This window comes from Hyla sarda, chromosome 11, assembly GCF_029499605.1.
Source record: "Hyla sarda isolate aHylSar1 chromosome 11, aHylSar1.hap1, whole genome shotgun sequence".
In the NCBI taxonomy this organism is placed as follows: Eukaryota; Metazoa; Chordata; class Amphibia; order Anura; family Hylidae; genus Hyla; species Hyla sarda.
The window spans coordinates 21,875,771-21,890,352 of NC_079199.1; the positions used below are offsets into that span (position 1 = coordinate 21,875,771).

General features: G+C 45.7%; 1 long non-coding RNA gene across 1 annotated transcript in view; it reads left to right on the plus strand.

Moving 5' to 3' along the window:
* The first annotated feature begins 2,858 nt into the window (after positions 1–2,858).
* LOC130295414 (uncharacterized) overlaps positions 2,859–14,582 on the plus strand; it is a 102,403-nt gene continuing 90,679 nt past the window's right edge. Inside the window, exons 1-2 of the long non-coding RNA XR_008848826.1 lie at positions 2,859–3,128; positions 3,239–3,399. This is a non-coding gene — a long non-coding RNA (uncharacterized LOC130295414). The remainder of the gene's footprint in view (positions 3,129–3,238; positions 3,400–14,582) is intronic.

The window sequence follows — 14,582 nt, forward strand, 5'->3', positions numbered from 1 at the left end:
CGAAGATTTATCACGGGACGGTAGTCGCCCCCTTTCTTTCTTACTAGGAAGAGGTTGCTGATAAATCCCGGGGAAGACGGGTTGACCTCTACCACCGCCTGTTTGGCTACTAGGTCTTGAATCTCGTTGTCTATGAGCACAACGTTTTGGTTTGCAAATCGAATAGGGGGCGGGATCACGCCCAGGTTTGGTAAGGACAGAAGATCTATGTGGAACCCTGTTATAGTAGTTAGGATCCACGCGTCTGCCGTAATCGCAGACCAGGCGTGGGTAAAATACCTCAGTCGTCCCCCCACAGGTATGTGTGAAAGTGGAATGTATGGAGTACTCACCAGTATATGGACGGGATCGGGGGTAGCCTCTGCTTCCTCGTCCACGCCACGGTCTACCACGGGGTGGGAAAAACGGTGCTGGCTGCGCCATTGGAGCGGAGTATGGAGGGGGAGCCTGAGGATATTGAGGTGGGGCGGTTGCCCTAGCGTAAGGTCTGTAGGTAGAGTTACGGCCGGCAAAACGGCCCCTACTTCTGCCGGCCCGGGGAAAAATCTTGCTTTCTCCAGATTTTTTCAGCGAAGTTTGGGCTTTATCAAGGCTGTTGAATAGCCCCACAAACTTGTTGATATCTTTCACTAGGGTGTCGCCAAACAGCCTACCTTCTGCCGATGGACCTGGCTCGGTCTCGGCTAAATGAGCCAATTGCGGATCAAGCCGCATGAGGATGGAGCGTCTGCGCTCAGTAGAGCATGCAGTGTTGGCGCTGCCCACTAGACAAATGGCCCTTTGAGCCCATCCACGAAGTTGGACCAGGTCGACAGGTTGATTTGTTGCTGCCGCCTGCTCCGCTAAATTCAGAATCTTCGTAAGCGGACCGAGGAGGTCCAGAACGCGGTCCTGTATGGTCTTAAAGGACCTCTCAATCCCTTTCTTGGGAAACTTGCCAGACTTTGCTAAGTATTTTGATAGAATAGGGTCTACCTCAGGGGTAGTAACCACTTTCTTGGGTATAAAAGGTCTGGGGCATTCCGCCCTTAATTTATTTCGATTGGTCCTCTCAAGGGACCTTCGTGCCCAGAATTCCACGTACTGGGATACGTGGGGTAACGGAGTCCAATCCCCAGAGCGAGGATGGGATATCGCGTCTGGGTGGAATAACGGTTCACCTAGAGCATCTAGGATGATTTCGTCCTGCGTAGCAGGGTTGGCATCAGTGTTGAGCGTCAATGTCCCAGCATCCTCATCGGCATAGTCAGACTCAGAGACGTCAGTCTCACCCGATTCGGCTTCCGATTCCTCATCTGAAGATTCTACATAAGAGTCGGGTTTTGTCCGCCTGGCGGACTTCTGCCTCCTTGGTAACTCCCTGAGGCCCAGGGGTCGATTGGAGTCTGAGGATTGCATGGGGTGGCAGTCCATGGTGGAACCTGCCTGGAGCACATTGTTTACTTCCCCTGCCGGGGAGTCAGGAGCCGTAACAGTATGCTTCCGCTTGTGTGAAGCTTTCCCTTTTTTAATAGGCGGCTCCTCGCTGCGGGGCAGCGGTATAGGGGTAAAAGATAAAGTTGGTTGTGATCCAGAGGGCATAATGGCCGAGGCCAGGGCCGTCTGTACAGATCTATTTATAAGATCTTGTATTTGTGAGGCACTCATAAATTGTGCTGTATCTAGGGACAGCTCATCACCCTTAGTGGGGACTAAAGAAGAGCTCTCAGACATGGCTTATGTAAGGACTGCTCTAGTCAGAAGAATAGCACACTAAAAGAAGTGAGACTGGAATAAATTCCGACTCACAGAAAGAATCTTACAATTAGTAGCCCAGGCTCCTTCCTCCAACGCCGCTAGCACTGTACTGGCGCTGTGGAGGGAGGAGAGCCCGGGATATAGAGACCAGGGACGAAGTCTCACGAGACTTCGTTACCTGGGAATCCTATTGGAGGATGAAGATAACCGCCAGCCAAAACGTTGGGTGGGACCGCCTCCAGCAACTGAGCAGGCCGCGGGACCCGCCCCCCGTTCGCGCACGCGAAGGGACGCGGGAAGAAGTGGAGAAGAAGAGAAACAACAGGGGAAGAAAATGGCGCCGCCCGGTAAGATGGCGAACGCTGAAAATATAGAGGGGAAAAAAGTGAAAAGGTCCAAAGGGGTCACCGCCGCAAGCGGGGGTGAGATCAGGAAGGAATAAAGTGAAACCAGAAAGAAATAATTAAATAAATAAATAGGAAACAGAATAAACTAAATTCAAGTTAAGGGAGCACTGCAGTCGGCAGAGGATTTATATTCTCTGTCAGGCCACACAGTGTCCCAGAAGAATACCAAATATTATAAAAATTATGTAAATCAGAACATTCAAAGTATACTTATCTGTACAGGTCTGCCATGAGCAGAAAGAAAGAGGAGGATCCTTCCATGGGCAGTCCTTTATATAGGGCCCACAGACTGGGAGTGGCTACCGTGGCCCTAGGACTGCTGGGAGTTGTAGTTTTGAAAGTTTTTTCATTTACATTGAAATTGATTACTGGATTTTTCTGCTATGGGCATTATTAAAGAAAGAATAATGCATAAGATATGAGCCTCCTGTCTGATATATAACTCAGGATCAGTACAGGATAAGTAATGTAATGTATGTACACAGTGACCCCCACCAGCAGAATAGTGAGTGCAGCTCTGGAGTATAATACAGGATATAACTCAGGATCAGTACATGATAAGTAATGTAATGTATGTACACAGTGACCCCACCAGCAGAATAGTGAGTGCAGCTCTGGAGTATAATACAGGATATAACTCAGGATCAGTACAGGATAAGTAATGTAATGTATGTACACAGTGACCTCACCAGCAGAATAGTGAGTGCAGCTCTGGAGTATGATACAGGATGTAACGCAACATCAACAGAAGATAAGTAATGTAATAAAGTTATACATTTCTGTATAGATTAAAGTTATATACCTGCAGTGTGAAATAATACTCCCTGTAAGAAAGTGACTTGAAAGTGACTCGAGTCTTCCTTTCTTGTGTAAAACAGAACCCAGAACACCTTCCTCTGCTCCGTCTGACTCCTTTGTCACTACACCTTTAATTTGCTCTGCACATCTGTGTCAGCTTCTTGATGATGTTCCATTACTTCAAAGGTGTCCAATACCGATAAGTTCAATGTATATAGCAGCCAGTGTCAGCTTGTCAGTATGTTTTCACGTAAAATAACAGTAATTACATTTTTATGTCATTTACAAAAAAATAGGGATTATGGGCTCGGAAGCGCCACTTGATGGCTTTTAAAGTGCCTTGGAATAATTGAGCACTTCAATGATATCTTGGAAAGTGATGTATCAAAGACCTCTGTTCCCTCGGAAATATTCATAAGCCTGAACCTGTCCCAGGAGATACATAAAGTAAACCCAGGTACGAGCACTTACACTGTAAAGCAGACGAGAACATCAAGTAATATTGGTGTCAGTCCGTAAGAAACAGAAAATATCGGCACTCACCAATTCAGTTTGCAAGTCTTCTTTATTGAAGCATACTTACAAATAGGGTACAGAAGAGAAGGGTAGTGGGGGGACAGTGGATGGCGACCGAGCTCCTGTTTGGCGTGCTTCGTCCGGCCATGTCTGAAGGTACCTGTGACTGCTATTTATATGAGTGAACCAAGTGATTCACCTATCCCGTACCTGCACACCTCTCACGTGTGCAGGTGACGTGAAAGGTGGGGGAGTGCACTAAAAACAAGGTTTTAGAAGCACGCTGAGAGCTCCGTCCTGTCGTTTAACCCAATATTGCCTGTGGCATTAGTTTTTACTATCCATAGTGTTTCTATGCGCAGTCATTTTTGCTCTATCCGCTCATATTTGTTACTAATGATTTTTTCGATGCCTACAAAACGTAGAACTTCAGGATTATTATTATGGACCTCTTTTACGTGGGTTTGCAGACAAGACGCTCCTGGTCTTCCAGTGCGTATGGTATATAAGTGTTCCCTAATTCGCATCTGGAGCTGGCGTTTGGTCTGCCCTATGTAAAAGAAGTCGCATTGAAAAACATAATGGCATATACTACATTTTTGGTGTGGCAGGTGATCAAATCTTTTATGGTGTGAAACACCGGGCCCAGTCTAATATGTTTTGTTTCCCAGCAGTATTTACATTGATTGCAGTTTTTACACTTGAAATTGCCTTTAGGTATAATATCGTTTAGCCAAGTTTCATTTCCTTTTTCTGTGTTGTTTCTCTTATTATTATTAAGTTTATCACCTATGGTGGCATTTTTTCTATAGGTTATACGAGGTTTCATTATTGCTCTTTTTTTCAAATCCTCATCGGCTTCCAATAGGAACCAGTTCCTCCTTATTGCTCTCTCGACTATAGGGTTCATAGGGGAGTTCTGGAAAACAAAAGTAAATCTATCTATTCGTTTATCCACTTCGAAGGTAGCTGTTTTGTTTTTTAATAAATCTATTCTGTTGAGGTTTTCTGCTTTCAGTCTGCAGTGTCTTATTATTTCATCTGGATAACCACGTTCTGTAAGTCTTTTCTCTAGTTCGTCTGCCTGTATTTTATAAGTGGTATCGCTACTGTTGTTTTGTTTTAATATTGGTGTCACATGATAATTATGGATCCATGGTTATTACTATTAGTGACCACGACTTGTCGCCAGAGCTGTATATATATATACCGTATTTTTCGCCGTATAAGACGCACTTTTTCTTCCCCATCACGAATACACCCCTATCGCGGCGGTCCCTGCGGCCATCAACGGCCGGGACCCGCGGCTAATACAGGACATCACCGATCGCGGTGATGCCCTGTATTAACCCTTCAGACGCGGCGATCAAAGCTGACCGCCGCGTCTGAAGGGAAAGTGACACTAACCCGGCTCGGCTGTTCAGTCGGGCTGTTCGGGACCGCCGCGATTTCACCGAACAGCCCGACTGAATAGGCGGGTTAGTGCTTACAGGACACCGGGAGGGACCTTACCTGCCTCCTCGGTGTCTTCTCCATTCAGGGATCCCCTGTATGGCCGGCGCTTTCCTTCCTCGTCATCGCGTACGTGCGTCGGCGTGCGTAACGACGTGATGACGGCGACAGAGAGCAAGGATACCCGGCCGGCAGCAGAAATGTTCAGCAGCAGAGCGACGGGGACACGGCGACAGCGATGGAGCGACATCCAGGGCAGCGGTGACGGGTCCGGAGCGGCGGGGACACGTGAGTATTACCTCCTATGCAGTGGTCTTCAATCTGCGGACCTCCAGATGTTGCAAAACTACAACTCCCAGCATGTTGGGGGTTGTAGTTTTGCAACATCTGGAGGTCCGCAGGTTAAAGATTATTGTACTTTTATCCAATAGTCCTAACCTATAACATCAGAATTTTCCAGCAGTGTTTGTAGCTTGAAGCTCTAGAGCAGTGTTTCTCATCCAGGTGGCTCACAGCTTTTGCAAAACTACAACTCCCAGCATACCCGGACAGCCAAAGGCTCCCCAGCAGCGGCACCGTGGCGATCTGACATCTTATCCCCTATCCTTTGGATAGGGGATAAGATGTCTAGGGGCGGAGTACCCCTTTAAGAGGTTAAAGCGTACCTGTCTCTAAAAAAAATCCTCTGATGTGTCATAGCGGGTCCTGAGCCACAACTGATCTCACATCGCCGCGATCGGCGATGTGTGGTATTAGCCACGGGTCCCGGCCGTTGCTGAGCGCCGGGACCGACGCGATATGATGCGGGATCGCGGCGCGATCCCGCTTCATATAGCGGGAGCCGGCGCAGGACGTAAATATACGTCCTGCGTCGTTAAGGGGTTAAGGACCAAGCCCATTTTTACCTTATTTTATTTTTTTGTTTTTTCCTCCTCGCCTTCTAAAAGTCATAACTCTTTTATATTTTCATCCACAAAGGAGTATGGGGCTTGTTTTTTGCATGACCAGTTGTCCTTTGTAATGACATCACTCATTTTACCATAAAATGTATGGCGCAACCCAAAAAATACTATTTGTGTGGGGAAATTGAAAAGAAAACTGCAATTTTGCTAATTTTGGAAGGTTTCGTTTTTACGCCGTACAATTTACGGTAAAAATTACATATTTTCTTGATTCTGCAGGTCAATACGATTAAAATGATACAATAATAGAAAAGTATGTTATCAAGCTTTTTAACCAAATTAGTAAGTTTAAAATCCCTCTATTTTGATAACCTATGACTTTTTCATTTTTCCGTAAAAGCAGCGGTATGAGGGATCATTTTTTGTACTGTGATTTGTAATTTTTATTGATACATTTGTGTATATAAAATGTTTAATAATTTTTTTTATTTATTTTTTTATAAAATATGACAAAAAAGCAGCAATTTTTTATTTTTTTTTACGTTCACGCCGTTCACCGTACAGGATCATTAACATTATATTTTAATAGTTTGGACATTTATGCACGCGGTGATACCAAATATGTTTATTAATGATTTTTTTTACACTTTTTGGGGGTAAAATGGGAAAAAGGGACAATTTACATTTTTTATTGTGGAAGGGGATTTTTCACATTTTATTTTTATTTTTGCTTCTTTTTTTTTTTTTTTTTACACTTTTTATGTCCCCATAGGGAACTATTTATAGCAATCACTTGATTGCTAATATTGTTCAGTTCTATGCATAGGGAATAGCACTGATCAGTATTATTGGCGATCATCTGCTCTGGTCTTCTGGAAGGCAGATCAGTGCAGAAGACGCCGGGAAGGCGGCGGAGGGAACCTCCGTCCGCCATGCTCGCTGGTCTGATCCCCGCGGCCATGCCTCGGGCGATCAGATCATCCAAAATTGTAGCTGCACTGCCGCAGATGCCGTAATCTGTATTGATCACAGCATTTGAGGGGTTAATGGCAGAAATCCACGCGATCGCGGATGTCGGCCATTACCAGCGGGTCCCTGGTTGCTATCAGCAGCCAGGACCTACTGTGCATGATCCGAGCATTGCACCAATGCTTGCGGTCATGTATAGGACATAAATGTACGCTCTGGTGCGCAAAATACCTACGCACCAGGACATACAATTACATCCGTGGTTGTTAAGGAGTTAAGCAGACTGTTGTGATTATTTGATTTGGGAAAGATGTTATCATAGAGAAACTAAAGGCCACTATACACATTAGTTGTGTCAACTGAACCTTTCAATTTTAGTGGGACCAATCGACTGTCTAATGTCTATGGGGTTCTCCCATCTCTCCCCTGACAACTCTTCCCTGACAGAGAAGAAATGGACATGATGAATTTGAATAGCCTGGGGAGATAAGCTGCCATCAGAGAAGTCTAGCTGTTGATTATCCACCTTGTTCCATTTAGAAAAGTTGCACACTTGACCAAGCTGATTGTATGTATGTATATATGTATGTGTGTGTGTGTATATATATATATATATATATATATATACACACTGCTCAAAAAAATAAAGCACTAAGATAACACATCCTAAAGCTGAATGAATGAACTAATCGTATATTTTAGATTTCGCCTTTAGATTGTTGAATGTGCAGACAACAAAATCACACAAAAATTATCAATGGAAATCAAATTTATCACCCATGGAGGTCTGGATATGGGGTCACACTCAAAATCAGAATGGAAAACCACACTACAGGCTGATCCAACTTTGATGTAATGTCCTTAAAACAAGTCACAATGAGGCTCAGTAGTGTATGTGGCCTTCACATGCCCGTATGACCTCCCTACAATGCCTGGGCATGCTCCTGATGAGGTGGCGGATGGTCTCCTGAGGGATGTCCTCCCAGACCTGGACTAAAGCATCCGCCAACTCCTGGACAGTCTGTGGTGCAATGTGGTGTTGGTGGATGGAGCGAGACATGATGTCCCATATGTGCTCGATCAGATTTCAGGTCTGGGGTAAGGGCGGGCCAGTCCATAGCATCAATGCCTTCCTCTAGCAGGAATTGCTGACACACTCCAGCCACATGAGGTCTAGCATTGTCTTGCATTAGGAGGAACCCAGGGCCAACTGCACCAGAATATGGTCTCACAAGGGGTCTGAGGATCTCATCTCGGTACCTAATGGCAGTCAGGCTACCTCTGGCAAGCACATGGAGGGCTGTGCGGCCCCCCAAAGAAATGCCACCCCACACCATACTGACCCACCGCCAAACCGGTCATGCTGGAGGATGTTGCAGGCAGCAGAATGTGCTCCACGGCATCTCCAGACTCTGTCACGTCTGTCACATGTGCTCAGTGTTAACCTGCTTTCATCTGTGAAGAGCACAGGGCGCCAGTGGCAAATTTGCCAATCTTGGTGTTCTCTGGCAAATGCCAAACGTCCTGCACGGTGTTGGGCTGTAAGCACAACCCCCACCTGTGGACGGCGGGCCCTCATACCACCCTCACAGAGTCTGTTTCTGACCGTTTGAGTGGACACATGCACATTTGTGGCCTGCTGGAGGTAATTTTGCAGGTCTCTGGCAGCGCTCCTCTTTGCACAAAGGCGGAGGTAGTGGTCCTGCTACCACGTCTCCTGTTGCCTCCTCCACGTTTTCTGATGTACTGGCCTGTCTCCTGGTAGCGCCTCCATGCTCTGGACACTACACTGACAGACACAGCAAATCTTCTTGCCACAGCTCACATTGATGTGCCATACTGGATGAGCTGCACTACCTGAGCCACTTGTGTGGGTTGTAGACTCTGTCTCATGCTACCGCTAGAGTGAAAGCACCACCAGCATTCAAAAGTGACCAAAACATCAACCAGGAAGCATAGGAACTGAGAAGTGGTCTGTGGTCACCACCTGCAAAAGCACTCCTTTATTGGGGGTGTCTTGCTAATTGCCTATAATTTCCACCTGTTGTCTGTTCCATTTGCACAACAGCATGTGAAATTGATTGTCAATCAGTGTTGCTTCCTGAGTGGACTGTGTGATTTCACAGAAGTGTAATTGACTTGGAGTTATATTGTGTTGTTTAACCACTTAAGGACTCAGGGCATACGCCCTGAGTATTTCCGGTTCCCGGCGCTCGCCAGGCGGGGACCGGACTGGGATGCCTGCTGAAATCATTCAGCAGGCATCCCCTGACAATGCCTGCCAACACCAGCCTGTGACAAGGATTTGTGGCGATTCCGGGCTGATCGGGTCTCTGAAGACCCGGAAGATGGGAATGATCGGAGCTGTCAGAGACAGCTCCGACTATCCTGAAGGATAGGAGCAAGGTGGCAGGGGTGTCACCTCCTCCTATCCCCTGCCATTGGTCGGTTAGGACTGACCGACCAATGGCAGTTGGGGGCGGGTTAAAGTTGACCCCCGCCACCATCTTCCCCCCGCTCTGCCTGGACATCCAGGGTGGGCAGAGAGCGGGGAAGATGATGGCGGGGGTCAGATTAGGGGAAGACCGGCGATTGCAGCAGTGGACTGGCGATTACAGCGGGACCAGCTGCGGGACCGGCGGCACAAAGCAGGCGGCTGTGGAGGCAGCAGTAAAGATCAGTTGCCAAACTACAACTCCCAGCATGGCCAGACAGCCAAAGGCCCCAACATCTGGAGGGCCACAGTTTGCAGACCACTGCAGTGGTGCCCAAGCTGTAGCCCTCCTGATGTTGCAAAACTACAACTCCAAGCATGCCCAGACTGCCCAGGCATGCTGGGAGTTGTCGTTCTGTAGCATCTGGCCCTTCAGATGTTGCACAACTACAACTCCCAGCATGTATGGACAGTCTCGGCATGCCGGGAGTTGTAGTTTTGCAACATCTGGAAGAGCACAGTTTAGAGACCACTATACAGTGGTACCCAAACTGTAGTGCTCCAGATGTTGCAAAACTACAACTCCAAGCATGCCCAGGCATGCTGGGAGTTGTATTTCGGCAACATCTGGCCCTTCAGATGTTGCCGAACTACAACTCCCAGCATGCCTGGGCAGTCTGAGCATGCTTGGAGTTGTAGTTTTGCAACAGCTGGAGGGCTACAGTTTGGACACCACTACACAGTTGTCTCCAAACTGTTCTCCTCCATTTGTTGCATAACTACAACTCCCAACATGCCCTTCGGCTGTCTGGGCATGCTGGGAGCTGTAGTTTTGCAACAACTGGAGGCACACTAGTTGGGATACATTGTCTATTTCCTAACTTAGTGTCCCTCCAGCTGTTGCAAAACTATAACTCCCAACAAGCACTGACAGACCAAGAATGCTGGGAGTTGTAGTTTTGCAACAGCTGGAGGCACACAGGTTGGGAAACACTGAGTTAAGTAACAAACTCTCAGTGTTTTGCAACCAGTGTGTCTCCAGCTCTTGCATAACCACAACCCCCAGCATGCACGGACAGCCAAAGGGCATGCTGGAAGTTGTAGTAATATGCCTCCAGCTGTTGCATTACTACAAGTCCCAGCATGCCCTTCAGCTGTCACTACATACTGAGAGTTGTAGTTTTTACAACAGCTGAAGGCACACTGGTTGCAAAACACAGAGTTTGTTACCTAACTCAGTGTTTCGCAACCAGTGTGCCTCCAGCTGTTGCAAACTAAAACTCCCAGCATGCCCTTTGGCTGTCCGTACATGCTGGGGTTGTGGTACACTGGTTGCGAAACTTTGAGTTTAGTAACAAACTCTCAGTGTTTTGCAACCAGTGTGCCTCCAGCTGTTGCCTAAATACAACCCCCAGCATGCACGGAGTTGTAGTTTTGCAACAGCTGGTGGTTTGAGATGCAGCAAATTTTCTGCTTCAGCTCAAACTCCCAGCGGAAAACTCACTGTAAACTCCTGCCCATATGAATGTACCCTAAAAACACTACACTACACTACACAAAATAAAAAGTAAAACACTACATATACACATACCCCTAAACATTCGACCCCCCCACCACCGCCCCATGTATGTATGCCATGTGTTTTAGTTTTTTTTTGCTGTTCTGGCACCATAGGGGCTTCCTAAATGCGACATCCCCCCCAAAACCATTTCAGCAAAATTTGCTTTCAAAAAGCCAAATGTAACTCCTTCTCTTCTGAGCATTGTAGTTCGCCCGCAGTGCACTTGATGTCCACACATGGAGTATTTCCATACACAGAAGAGATGGGGTTACAAATTTGGGGGGCATTTTCTCCTATTACCCCATGTAAAATTTGCGGAAAACCCAGCATTTTTGTGAAAATTTTCTTTTTTTTTTCATTTACACATCCGACTAATGAAAAGTCATCAAACACCTGTGGGGTCTTAAGGCTCACTGTACGCCTTGTTAGGTTCCTTGAGGGGTGTAGTTTCCAAAATAGTGTCCCATGTAGTTTTTTTTTTTTTTTTCTGTTCTGGCACCATAGGGGCTTCCTTAATGTGACATGCCCCCCAAAAACCATTTCAGAAAAACTCACTCTTCAAAATCCCATTGTCGCTCCTTCGCTTCTGAGCCCTCTAGTGCATCCACAGAGAACTTAACATCCACATATTTATAACTCGAGAGAAATTGGGTTACAAATTTTAGGGTGATTTCTCTCCTTTTATCCTTGTAAAAAAAATCCCAAAACTGGGTCTACAAGAACATGCGAGTATAAAAAATGAAGATTTTGAATTTCCTCTTTCACTTTGCTGCTATTCCTGTGAAACACCTAAAGGTTTAACACACTTCCTGAATGTCAAATTGAATACTTTGAGGGGAGCAGTTTTTATAATGGGGTCATTTATGGGGTATTTCTAATGGGAAGGCACTTCAAATCTACTTCAAAACTTAACTGGTCCTTGAAAAATTCCAATTTAGAAAATTTTGTGAAAAATTGGAAAATTGCTGCTGCCCTCTGATGACTTCCAAAAGTAAAAACATGTCAATTTTATGATGAAAACATAAAGTAGACATATTGTATATGTGAATCAATATATACAGTCATTTATTTGGGATGTCCATTTTCCTTATAAGCAGAGAGTTTCAAAGTTAAAAAAGTTTTTATAAAATTTTTGAATTTTTTTTACCAAGAAATTATGCAAGTGTTGACGAAAATTTACCACTAACATAAAGTAGAATATGTCATGAAAAAACATTCTTGGAATCAGAATGAAAAGTAAAAGCATCCCAGAGTTATTAATGCCAGTGGTCAGTTACAGTGGTCAGATGTGCAAAAAATGCTGGGGTCCTTAAGGGGAAAATGGGGGTTAAGTGTTCCTTTTATTTTTTTTGAGCAGTGCATATATATATATATATATATATATATATATATATATATGGAACAAGAGAGATAGATGTCAGCCAATCTCTATCTTAAAGGGGTACTCCAGTGGAAACATTTTTTTTTTAAATCAACTGGTGCCAGATTTGAAAATTACTTCTATTAAAAAATCTTAATCCTTCAAGTACTTATCAGCTGCTGTATGCTCCAGAGGAAGTACTTTTCTTTTTAAGTGTCTTTTCTGTCTGACCACAGTGCTCTTTGCTGACAGGAACTGCTATAGGAGCAAATCCCCATAGCAAACCCAGACAGAGGTGTCAACAGAGAGCACTGTGGTCAGACTGAAAAGAAATTCAAAAAGAAAAGTACTTACTGTGGATCTTACAGCATACAGATTTTTTAATAGAAGTAATTAACAAATCTGTTTAACTTTCTGGCACCAGTGGATAAAATAAATAAATAAAATAGTTTTCCACCGGAGTACCCCTTTAAGTGTATAGCTACCTTAAAGGGGTGCTCCAGTGTTTAAAAATGTATCCCCTATCCAACGGATATGGAATAAGTGTCTGATCGTGGGGGTCGACCTCTTGGCCCCCTTGTGATTTCCAGAACATAACCTTGAATCTGCATTGTCTATGGGAGCGCTGGAGATACACAAGCTCTGTACTCATAGACAGTGTATTGATTGTGTGCGAACCCCACGCTCTATGCAGCAAGAGATATTGGGGACCCTGTTCTGGAAATCACAAGGGGTCCCAGAGGTCAGTTCCTTTATAGAAGGCTTGAAAAACAAATGTGAAAATACAATTTTTTTTCGCAAAATGTTACATAACTTACATAAACGGAGCGCATAGGGTGGGTTTTTCCTATATTGGAAAAAAATGTTAAAATGATTCATTAAAATGTCCTATTTTTATTGGAAGCTAATGGCAACACAGCATATTGAGTAAGAGGGAAACGTCTGTTCATTTCCTCCAGGATGGTTGGAAGGCTGTATATATTGAAGAGCCTCAGCACTCCAGTGAGAATACATATGCCCTATCTTAAAAAAAAATAAAAAAAAAATCTGGAAAACTCCAAATTAAAACAAAAATACAATTTCCATGTACTAAGATTTTTTTTTCTTTTTTTCACCGAGTACAGGTGCAACTTTTTTCTTTTGAGAATTATTCCACCTCCATGTGAAAGGTCAATGCCAGGAGGCCTCCATAGTAAGATAAAATGACTTTTTTTTCCCTATGTTCTCTCATATGCATATCCATGCACTTCTCTTATGTGGGAATGACCTATAGTACTGTTCATCCTGATCCTCCTGGTCCATGAATCCAGTGCCAGAGCAACAGATCTGCCAGAACCGCGGTGAAATTTCTACAGGCAGAACAGCTGAAGAGAGGGCATTGGAGGGTATGACAGCTGGATTACAATCCCAATGGGCACCAACACAGCCACTGATACAAATCCTGCAAATGTTATACCAATATAACTCAGAAGAAGTCCCATAAAATATTTACGGATCCTAAACATTTTTATGGATACTGTTGTAGCATTGCTGTAACTTGCATCTGTTATGGTCACTGCAGGTGGTGGATCCTCCGGGCCTGTGTGGATCATGATGTGAGCCATGCCAGGTAGCGGAGTCTATGGTGCTGCTGGTTTTCCCCAGAGCCCGCCGCAAAGCGGGATGGTCTTGCTGCGGCTGGCGGCACCCAGGTCGCTACCCCTGGTATGACTCGTCCACACAGGTAGCTGTGGGGTGGCGTGGCACAGAAGGAGACTGGACGTGGCAAGATGGCAGTCGGTCAGGGCAGGAACACAGCTGCAGGGTAGGAAGGTAGCAAGGAACAGGTACAAAGTAACAGAGACACATAACTTTCACTATGGCAATAGACAACCAAAGATCCGTCAGGGAACCAAGGAAAGAGCTGATATTTAAGGACCAGGGTGCAGGTGTAGACACTTAATTAAATGAGCACTGGCCCTTTAAGAGTGAGAGCTCCAGTGCACCCTAGGAGGCGGGGGCATGCGTGCCGGGGCTGCGAGGACATGGAGAGGCGGGAGGTGAGTGACGGGCTGGGATTCCATGCCGGCAGCGGGGACATGAGCAAAGAGCGCTCACGGCTGGCGTGTCCGGCCAGAGCGCAGGCGTTACGGTACCCCCCCCCCCCTTTGGTCTCCCCCTCTTCTTTGGAATTCAGAGAGTTCCCCACTACATGAGACCGGGGGTTTCTGGAATGGGCAAAGGCTGTAAGGAACTTGCAGGCTTATGTTGTGGAGTCTTCCGTCTTCTAAGGTGATCAACTGGCAAGGAAGGATGTCCCCAATTCAAAACTTTACATCTGAGTTTATGTTACGCCGAGCGCTCCGGGTCCCTGCTCCTCCCCGGAGCGCTCGTGGCGTCTCTCTCTCTGCAGCGCCCCGGTCAGACCCCGTGCCCGGGAGCGCTGCACTGACATTGCCGGCGGGGA